This window comes from Anopheles funestus (genome assembly GCF_943734845.2).
Source record: "Anopheles funestus chromosome X unlocalized genomic scaffold, idAnoFuneDA-416_04 X_unloc_33, whole genome shotgun sequence".
Taxonomy (NCBI): Eukaryota; Metazoa; Arthropoda; class Insecta; order Diptera; family Culicidae; genus Anopheles; species Anopheles funestus.
The window spans coordinates 80,001-90,000 of NW_026045158.1; positions in this window are offsets into that span (position 1 = coordinate 80,001).

A 10,000-nucleotide genomic window follows, 5' to 3' on the forward strand; every position below is an offset into this window, starting at 1 on the left:
TAGTTTTACCCTACTGGTGTGCATTGTTTGTCGCTATCTTAACGGAATTCCTGTGCAGTACGAGAGGAACCACAGGTACGGACCACTGGCTCAATACTAGTTCGAACGGACTATGGTATGACGCTACGTCCGCTGGATTATGCCTGAACGCCTCTAAGGTCGTATCCAATCCGAGCTGATAGCGCTTCTTATACCCATTAGGTGGTCGTAAGCTAGCGGGCCTAACAACCCTCCGAGAACCGTCCGTGCTGTCCATTGGCACACTGGCGTCTCATCCCCGCTTACTACTAGGCCGCAAAGGGCGGGTTCGCGCTGCACGTGTTAGTACCATACATGTTGGGAACACCGGTGGACGAGCTTGCCGACTGTGGATATCACTAGTTTCGACACCTACGACCGCCCGCAAACGACGGGACTACAGGCTGGGAGCTTCAAGTTGTAGAGATGCGTTCGCATCGATCCTCTCAGGCGACCCATGCTTGGTGGTTAGTGCTTGCGCGTGCGCGCCCCGTGTGTGCTGGAATTGGCCAACCAGTGCACATTGGTGGTGCGTACCGTGACTTGCACCATGTGACGAGAGTGTTGAAGAACACTGTGTGGTGACTCTATGCCTATGTGATGGGGTGCTTGTAACACACGACCGAACCGACGGCTCGTTGGATGGTCACGACAGTGTGGTGCAGGTGCGCCCATGTGTAACGAATACATTGAGTGCCGTTGGAGGTTAGCGGTTGGTTGGTTGCATGCTACAACTTCGCGTTGTACATGGGCTGGCCGCTGCGCTTCCTTCGGGTTGCCACTTGATGTTGATAGGGTTGATGTATTGTGTTCGTTGACTTTTGGTTCATTCCAAAAGTCTTCGGACTTAGATAATTTTACAAGTGTCGGCGCTCTCGGACCGAAAATAAGAAGACAACTAAGAAGAAAAAGAGAAAGAAGCTAATAGTGGAAAGTATTCTTCTTCAAAGAAGGAACAAAAATTTTACAAGTGTTGAAAAATTTCCTAAGTCCAAAAAATTTTCTAAGTCCAGAAAATTTTCTAAGTCCCACAAAATGGAACTTGATGAAGAAGATACAGAAGTTGAAAATTTTTCTAAGTCCAAAAAATTTTCTAAGTCCAGAAAATTTTCTAAGTCCAAAGTGTTGGAGCAATTTCCAAAGGCCCATAGGTTGCACTGAATTTTCCTAAGTTGGCCACAAGTACCCATGAGGTATCGAGAAGGTTCACCCGAAGGACATAATATGTCCCAAAGTACCGATAGAGTACCCACAAATAGCACCGCGTTGGCCTAAGTTGGCCAAAAGTACCGATAGAGTACCCACAAGTAGCACTGAGTTGGCCTAAGTTGGCCAAAAGTACCGATAGAGTACCCACAAATAGCACCGAATGGGCCTAAGTTGGCCAAAAGTACCGATAGAGTACCCACAAGAAGCACTGAGTTGGCCTAAGTTGGCCAAAAGTACCGATAGAGTACCCACAAATAGCACCCAGTTGGCCTAAGTTGGCCAAAAGTACCGATAGAGGACCCAAAAGTAGCACCCAATTGGCCTATGTTGGCCAAAAGTACCGATAGAGTACCCACAAATAGCACCCAGTTGGCCTAAGTTGGCCAAAAGTACCGATAGAGCACCCACAAGTAGCACCCAATTGGCCTATGTTGGCCAAAAGTACCGATAGAGTACCCACAAATAGCACCGAATGGGCCTAAGTTGGCCAAAAGTACCGATAGAGTACCCACAAATAGCACCGAGTTGGCCTAAGTTGGCCAAAAGTACCGATAGAGTACCCACAAGTAGCACTGAGTTGGCCTAAGTTGGCCAAAAGTACTGATAGAGTACCCACAAATAGCACCGAATGGGCCTAACATGGCCAAAAGTACCGATAGAGTACCCACAAATAGCACCGAATGGGCCTAACATGGCCAAAAGTACCGATAGAGCACCCACAAATAGCACCCCATTGGCCTAAGTTGGCCAAAAGTACCGATAGAGTACCCACAAAGAGCACCCAATTGGCCTAAGTTGGCCAAAAGTACCGCCAAGTAGCACCATAGAGGCCCGAGTAGAGCGAAATGTGGGCCAAATTGAACATTTGAAAATTTTTACAAGTCCAGAAAATTTTCTAAGTCCAGAAAATTTTCTAAGTCCAAAGAGTTGGACAAATTTCCTTAGGCCCAAAGGTTGCACTGAATGTTCCTAAGTTGGCCATCAGTACCCATGAAGTATAGCGAAGGTTCACCCGAAAGACACAATACGCCCTAAAGTACCCACAGAGTACCCACAAGTTGCACCCAATTGGCCTAAGTTGGCCAGAAGTACCGACAAGTACCACCATAGAAGCCCGAGTAGAGCGAAATGTGGGCCAAAGTACCGAGTAGTTGCCACAAATGCCCAAATGGATACCAAAATGTGGTACCAAGTACCTAACTGTTGCAACAAATGCTAGCTTTCTGAGCAAAAGCTGTGGACCAATTTCGTAGAAGAACCGCCTAGGCGAAAAGGCAAAAATCGCCGAAGCTGGCCCGCTCGCAGAGCTCGCGGGCCAGGAGATACTCATAGGGCGCTTTACTAGAGTGGGGAACTTGAGAATTTTTGTGTCCGAGACTTTGGGCAACTTCGCGGCCGCCCCCTTAAAGTAAAAGATTTTCTCTGGGTGCCTAAAATTCGCAATTCCCGCAAAGTCGGGAAGACGTTAAAGTTTTTGCCCAAAAAATGGCCATCGATTTAAGGTGATTTTCCAATAAGAAAATGCTTCCTATTTTGAATTTTTTCGAATATTTCCTAAACTAAGCGTCGGAGCACATGGCCGTGGAGGAACTTTTGGTAGCTTTTGGCAAGGGCTATCGGATGAAATAATAAGAAAGGCCATCAGAGCGATATTGGATTAATGCGGGCTCATAAACGCACCTGAGAAGTGAAAATTGGTACCTTGCACGCAGGATGCAAGAAATGCTTGAGTGTTAACCATCATCGGTACCAAGTACCTAGGTTATATCGAGTGCGTAGATGGAAGTCGGTACCAAAGGGAAACCTTCCTAGGCTAGGTGCACGCAAGTGAGTATGGATCGATCAGTAGAAAGATGGGAAGCCCAAGGAAACCTTCCTAGGCTAGGTGCACGCAAGTGAGTATGGATCGATCAGTAGAAAGATGGGAAGCCCAAGGAAACCTTCCTAGGCTAGGTGCACGCAAGTGAGTATGGATCGATCAGTAGAAAGATGGGAAGCCCAAGGAAACCTTCCTAGGCTAGGTGCACGCAAGTGAGTATGGATCGATCAGTAGAAAGATGGGAAGCCATAGGAAACCTTCCTAGGCTAGGTGCACGCAAGTGAGTATGGATCGATCAGTAGAAAGATGGGAAGCCCAAGGAAACCTTCCTAGGCTAGGTGCACGCAAGTGAGTATGGATCGATCAGTAGAAAGATGGGAAGCCCAAGGAAACCTTCCTAGGCTAGGTGCACGCAAGTGAGTATGGATCGATCAGTAGAAAGATGGGAAGCCATAGGAAACCTTCCTAGGCTAGGTGCACGCAAGTGAGTATGGATCGATCAGTAGAAAGATGGGAAGCCCAAGGAAACCTTCCTAGGCTAGGTGCACGCAAGTGAGTATGGATCGATCAGTAGAAAGATGGGAAGCCCAAGGAAACCTTCCTAGGCTAGGTGCACGCAAGTGAGTATGGATCGATCAGTAGAAAGATGGGAAGCCATAGGAAACCTTCCTAGGCTAGGTGCACGCAAGTGAGTATGAATCGATCAGTAGAAAGATGGGAAGCCCAAGGAAACCTTCCTAGGCTAGGTGCACGCAAGTGAGTATGGATCGATCAGTAGAAAGATGGGAAGCCATAGGAAACCTTCCTAGGCTAGGTGCACGCAAGTGAGTATGGATCGATCAGTAGAAAGATGGGAAGCCATAGGAAACCTTCCTAGGCTAGGTGCACGCAAGTGAGTATGGATCGATCAGTAGAAAGATGGGAAGCCCAAGGAAACCTTCCTAGGCTAGGTGCACGCAAGTGAGTATGGATCGATCAGTAGAAAGATGGGAAGCCATAGGAAACCTTCCTAGGCTAGGTGCACGCAAGTGAGTATGGATCGATCAGTAGAAAGATGGGAAGCCCAAGGAAACCTTCCTAGGCTAGGTGCACGCAAGTGAGTATGGATCGATCAGTAGAAAGATGGGAAGCCATAGGAAACCTTCCTAGGCTAGGTGCACGCAAGTGAGTATGGATCGATCAGTAGAAAGATGGGAAGCCCAAGGAAACCTTCCTAGGCTAGGTGCACGCAAGTGAGTATGGATCGATCAGTAGAAAGATGGGAAGCCCAAGGAAACCTTCCTAGGCTAGGTGCACGCAAGTGAGTATGGATCGATCAGTAGAAAGATGGGAAGCCCAAGGAAACCTTCCTAGGCTAGGTGCACGCAAGTGAGTATGGATCGATCAGTAGAAAGATGGGAAGCCATAGGAAACCTTCCTAGGCTAGGTGCACGCAAGTGAGTATGGATCGATCAGTAGAAAGATGGGAAGCCCAAGGAAACCTTCCTAGGCTAGGTGCACGCAAGTGAGTATGGATCGATCAGTAGAAAGATGGGAAGCCCAAGGAAACCTTCCTAGGCTAGGTGCACGCAAGTGAGTATGGATCGATCAGTAGAAAGATGGGAAGCCATAGGAAACCTTCCTAGGCTAGGTGCACGCAAGTGAGTATGGATCGATCAGTAGAAAGATGGGAAGCCCAAGGAAACCTTCCTAGGCTAGGTGCACGCAAGTGAGTATGGATCGATCAGTAGAAAGATGGGAAGCCATAGGAAACCTTCCTAGGCTAGGTGCACGCAAGTGAGTATGGATCGATCAGTAGAAAGTGGGAAGCCCATTACCAAATGCCCTAGTGAAGACCGTAAACGAATATCATGAACCGATAAGGAGCACCAAATGCCCTAGTGAAGACCGTAAACGAATATCATGAACCGATAAGGAGCACCAAATGCCCTAGTGAAGACCGTAAACGAATATCATGAACCGATAAGGAGCACCAAATGCCCTAGTGAAGACCGTAAACGAATATCATGAACCGAGAAGTAGCAACGAATGCCTGAAAATGTACCAAGTCCTCGGTATAGAGTAACGAGAGTTAACCGCCGTGATGTATGCAATGTGGGCAGCCATTGCATGGGTTCTGGACTTGGTTCGCGAATAACTTTTTTGCTAGACATCGGACAAAGTTGACGTGGAAGAACGAAATGTAGCATTTGGTGCCACCTATCCAAAACTTTTTCAAGATTGAAGATCCGATCGATACAGCCTGAGTTATAGGCAAAAGTTGGTGCAAAATTGAGCATTTTTAATGGTGAAAAATCGGTACTCCTCGAATAGCTCCTGTTGGAAGCATCGGACCACATGGTCGTGGAGGAACATATTGTAGCGCGCGGTGTCAAGTATCGACACCCAAAACCGCATGTCCGATGGACGGAAAATGACCAAGTTATAGTGAAAACTTGGTTGCACCAAATTCCCGAAGAAGTGCAACGAGAAGGTGAATGCGATGGTTGTTCGTCGAATAGCTCCGGCCACAGACATGGTAGCGATTAGTGGTGCATGGAAGAAATCTAGCCACAAGTGCCATCTACCCATGGCCAGAAGAAAGTGTGGCCATATCTTGGATACCGGCGGAGCTATGGGGCAAATATGGGCCAAAAATGGTGCAAGTTGGACCAAAAATCCGACCAAGTGCGCGAGGCGCTTTCGTGAATAGCTCCGGCCACAGACATGGTAGCGATTAGTGGTGCATGGAAGAAATCTAGCCACAAGTGCCATCTACCCATGGCCAGAAGAAAGTGTGGCCATATCTTGGATACCGGCGGAGCTATGGGGCAAATATGGGCCAAAAATGGGTAAAATTGTACGGTCCAAAGCCAAGGGTAAATTTTTTTATTCCTCTAATAACTTCTAGCACAGACATTGAATCGGTTGGTGATGTATGGATGAAATGTAGCAAACAGTTGGAACTACCCATAAAATCTTAAAGATTGACGATCCAATGTATAGAACCGGAGTAATGTGCGATACTTGGTGAAAAATCGAGTGAAAAATTAGCTATAAACTGTTTTTGGCCCATAACTCGAATACTAGACATCGGAAGGGGGGGTCGTAGAACGATTTTTTGTTGCCCTATCGATTCCCTATCGAACGAGCAAAAGTTGTTTTTTTGACCAAAAAGGACCCCTACTCTAGTAAAATTGGCCTGATTTTACTAGTCCCCGGTACCCGTACAGGCAAAATGAGCAAAATGCTCAAGTATGAATGGTTTTTGGCCCATAACTCGAATACTAGACGTCGCAGGGGGGTGTCATGGAACAATTTTTGGTAGCCCTTGAAATTATCTATCGAATGACATATACTTGATTTTTGGCCAAAAAGTTCCCTAGACTAGTAAAAATCGCATCATTTTACTAGAGTCGGGTACCCTGGACGAAAAACCGCTATAATTGCGGTTTTTGGCTAATAACTCGAATACTAGACGTCGCAGGGGGGTGTCGTGGAACAATTTTTGGTAGCCCTTGAAATTATCTATCGAATGACATATACTTGATTTTTGGCCAAAAAGTTCCCTAGACTAGTAAAAATCGCATCATTTTACTAGAGTCGGGTACCCTGGACGAAAAACCGCTATAATTGCGGTTTTTGGCTAATAACTCGAATACTAGACGTCGCAGGGGGGTGTCGTGGAACAATTTTTGGTAGCCCTTGAAATTATCTATCGAATGACATATACTTGATTTTTGGCCAAAAAGTTCCCTAGACTAGTAAAAATCGCATCATTTTACTAGAGTCGGGTACCCTGGACGAAAAACCGCTATAGTTGCGGTTTTTGGCTAATAACTCGAATACTAGACGTCGGAGGGGGGTGTCGTGGAACAATTTTTGGTAGCCCTTGAAATTATCTATCGAATGACATATACTTGATTTTTGGCCAAAAAGTTCCCTAGACTAGTAAAAATCGCATCATTTTACTAGAGTCGGGTACCCTGGACGAAAAACCGCTTAAGTTGCGGTTTTTGGCTAATAACTCGAATACTAGACGTCGCAGGGGGGTGTCGTGGAACAATTTTTGGTAGCCCTTGAAATTATCTATCGAATGACATATACTTGATTTTTTGACCAAAAAGTTCCTAGACTAGTAAAAATCGCATCATTTTACTAGAGTCGGGTACCCTGTACGAAAAACCGCTATAGTTGCGGTTTTTGGTCAATAACTCGAATACTAGACGTCGGAGGGGGGTGCCGTAGAACAATTTTTTGTAGCCCTTGAAATTACCTTTCGAATGATATATAGTGGTTTTTTGGTCAAACAGTGACCCCGAGACTAGTAACCCTCCATACACAAAACCGCCTAAAAAGTTTTGGTTTTGCAAAATTTTGAAAAGTGCGTCAAAAAAATTTTTTCAAAAAGTACCAAATCGTGATCAGAACTCACTATAGACCATAAAAAGTGAAATCCGATGGTCATTTGCAACACTTGGTCAATCGAGAAAAATTTCACTTTTTTACTAGAGTCGGGTACCCTGAACGAAAAATCGCTCAAGTGATGGTTTTTGGCCAATAACTCGAATACTAGACGTCGGAGGGGGGTGCCGTAGAACAATTTTTTGTAGCCCTTGAAATTACCTTTCGAATGATATATAGTGGTTTTTTGGTCAAACAGTGACCCCGAGACTAGTAACCCTCCATACACAAAACCGCCTACAAAAACTTTGTTTTGAAAAATTTTGAAAAGTTCAAAAAAATTTTTTTTTCAAAAACTACTAAAACGTGATAAGAACTTACTATAGACCATGAAAAGTGATATCCGATGATAATTTGCAAAAGTTGGTAACTAGTAAAAAATTTCACTTTTTTACTAGAGTCGGTGCAACGAGAAAAAAAAAGTCCGTGATGGAGAAAAATGGCACGTTTTCCACGCCTGTACGCTTTCGTTTTCTATATAGGGGGTAGGTGAGCCAGAAGCATGAATTTGACTGAGTACGTATCTTTATGAATTGGGCCCTTCTAAATCGATTGAGACTACCCCCAGGACGATCGGACGACTGCTTCTGGCTCAAAATGTGGTTTTTAGATTTTGATCGTCAATTATGAGAGAAAAAATCGATTAGAAGTAAAGATACGAAATGCTTGGTCTAAGTTGGGAAACGACTTCGGATATTTGTTGGACGTTGTCGTAGAAGGTCCGAGGACCAAGGAAAAGTGATTTCCAAGTGGATTTATGCACTATTAGTCGATGGTAAGATGTGAAATTAGTAGAACTTACCATACAGTTTGCGAAGTTGAAGCAATCGGTTGGTGAATATGGTACTGTCTGTCCAATTTGGTGGTTCGGAATGAGTGAAACGATGTTGATGATGGATAGACGTTCCGATTGCCCCCGATCGGGGAACATATAGTGGTCTTTAAGGTCCAAGTACCTATGTTTTGGTAAGCAGAACTGAGAGTTAAAGGATGAAAGTCGGCCATTCCTAATATCATCCTATCGGTGGTTCGCGAGTTGTTTGAGGACCGGAGCAGCTCGCGATGAAACGGTCCTAGGGTATTGGTTATCCATCCAAGGAAGAGTAAATGCGATCCTAGATGTGTGTCGTTGGCCGTTCTACCGGTATCGCCTATCGATGAGATATCGACGGGCATGCCTTACTCGAAAGTTGAATTCTAGGATCGGTGGTCAAACAGACCTATGAGCGATAAACCAAACTGAACACGTATTGATGTCGGCTTTTCCTATCATTTGATGCCGCAGGTTGTTTAGGGACCGGAGCAACTTGCGGCCGAGACGGTCCCCGGGGGTTTCTTTCTCCAAGGAGTGGAAACTATTAAGCAAGAGTTGTAGCAAGATACGATCCTCTGATGTGTCGTTGGCCGTTCATGCGGTATCGCCTGTCGATGAGATATCGATGGGCATGCCTTACTCTACCGACCTTCTAATTGAGAGTATTAATCAGGGATCGATGGTCAAACAAGACCAATGAGCGATAAACCAAACTGAACACGTATTGATGTCGGCATTTCCTATCATTTGTCGCAGGTTGTTTAGGGACCGGAGCAGCTTGCGACCGAGACGGTCCCCGGGGGTTTCTTTCTCCAAGGAGAAGAAACGATTAAGCAAAAGTTGTAGCAAGATACGATCCTCTGATGTGTCGTTGGCCGTTCAAGCGGTATCGCCTGTCGATGAGATATCGATGGGCATGCCTTACTCTCCCGACTGGATTACTGAGAGTTTAATCAGGGATCGATGGTCAAACAGACCAATGAGCGATAAACCAAACTGAACACATATTGATGTCGGCATTTCCTATCATTTGTCGCAGGTTGTTTAGGGACCGGAGCAGCTTGCGACCGAGACGGTCCCCGGGGGTTTCTTTCTCTAAGGAGTGGAAACGATTAAGCAAAAGTCGTAGCAATAATCGATCACCTGATGTGTCGTTGGCCGTTCTTGCGGTATCGCCTGTCGATGAGATATCGATGGGCATGCCTTACTCTCCTGACTGTTTAATTGAGAGTTATAATCAGGGATCGATGGTCAAAAAGACCAATGAGCGATAAACCAAACTGAACACATATTGATGTCGGCATTTCCTATCATTTGTCGCAGGTTGTTTGGGGACCGGAGCAGCTTGCGACCGAGACGGTCCCTTCCCGAAAGATGGTGAACCGAGTCGTCTGGCGTAAAAACCGGACGACTCGAAAGGGCTTGACCCTTTCAAGTGAGCGATAATCACGCTCTACGCTCAGTTCGACAGCTGCAAGGCAATCACTCGCTAAGTTCAGAGCTAATACATGCAACATGCCGGCATTGTTTCCACCGACGCATGGATTCAAGACTGGTGCACTTATTAGTTAAACCGTTCGCCTCCGGGTGTTTCGAGTTCAAGTCTGGATGAGGATTGATCTTGCTGGTAATAGCTTGAGCCCTTAAGGGGTCGAAGCGTACATCTTGAGACCATGTACAACATATTACCAAATCGG